Source organism: Schistocerca piceifrons, chromosome X, assembly GCF_021461385.2.
Source record: "Schistocerca piceifrons isolate TAMUIC-IGC-003096 chromosome X, iqSchPice1.1, whole genome shotgun sequence".
Classification (NCBI taxonomy): Eukaryota; Metazoa; Arthropoda; class Insecta; order Orthoptera; family Acrididae; genus Schistocerca; species Schistocerca piceifrons.
In genome coordinates, this window is record NC_060149.1 from 209,982,965 (window position 1) to 209,984,534 (window position 1,570).

A 1,570-nucleotide genomic window follows, 5' to 3' on the forward strand; every position below is an offset into this window, starting at 1 on the left:
AGAACTACTTAAATCTAACTAACCTAAGGACAGCACACACATCCATGCCCGAGGCAGGATTCGAACCTGCGACCGTAGTGATCGCGCGGTTCCAGACTGAAGCGCCTAGAACCGCTCGGCCACACCGGCCGGCCAGGAAGAATGGTATAAGGTTCCTTTGAGAACCATACAGAACCCGTATTTACCAATTCCGAGATATCTGAAAGTTTTTTTGAACGTCAAAGGGTTTCCTACACCGTATTAAACATGGTAATGTATTGAGTTTTTGATGTTTCGACATTTTTGTCTACCTTTGTATATCTATGCAAGAAAACGATTAATATTTGGTGTTGGCTAGAATATTCACGAGACTGTCCATAAATATGATAAACGTTGACCAAGTTTTGCGAACAGAGTGGAAATTTCCCTGACGCTAAACACAATACCTCTGCCTGGCTTGTTGGACGCTTGAATTTTTTACCACCAAAGTCAAGGGCACCAATATACAGGAACTCATTTTTGCAACATTGGAGTCTTAAATATCATCTAGGAGCAATATGTGTACTGTCAGTCAACAATTATCTCCATATGGCTCTCGAGACAGGTTTAGAACGAAAAAGACGACAAAGAGTACCTATTCGCGTCAGTAACACAATTCTCTGATGGACAAGAGAATTGGGAGATTTATGTAAAGTTAGAAAGAAAATAGACTTGAATGCAGACTGTTTCGAGATTACATATGAGAATGCAACATGTAAAAACGATTGTGTGGTGTAACTTCGTTGTTTTTTTTTAAATTTTTATGAAGTGTAAGAAACGAAAATGATATGTTTTGCACCTCACTTCTAATTTTATTATATGTACAGTTTAACTAACAAAAATTCGACAAATCACTTTCGTCTAAAAAATTTGAATCAATTATTCACATTATTAACAAAAATATTACGAGTTAACTTCCTTGCAATACACATGAAATCCTTAGTTTAGAAAAAAACTTAAATCCTAGAGCTATTAAAACATTGTTCTTTATCAAATTTAAACTTAAAAGTAGTTCAAACAATACATTAAAATGGCACAAAGAAAATGCTCTTTAATAAGAGCTTAAAATCAATTTCCGTTGTTTTTTTTTAAAAACAAATAATGCCTTCTTGTGGATGCAAAATATACATCGTTGTAGCCGACTTTTTATCATTATTATCGTTATTATCAATTCCTTGCTTAATGTAAATAATTTGATCGATATAATGGTAATAGCTGAGCTATGCATCAAAATTTATATAACGTTGTTATTCCTGGTATTTCAGTTTTAATGAGCCAGGAAGTTTGAAGAAAACACAATAATACAGCTTTAAAGATGTGATTCTAGGAAAAAAGATTTTCAGAAAAACTTTCCATTACATCAATGGATGCAGTACGCAAAGCGAGATACTGCAGTCGTTTAATGTTTGTGTAATGTTCTGTTTTTATTTGTAGATACCTGTACCAGCAACATCATATTAATACCGAGTGCACGGATTAACGCGGATCACACAGTAAAACTGTTGTTTTACTATGTTTAGTCGCCTCCCTCTAATTATTTTACATTCCTGTT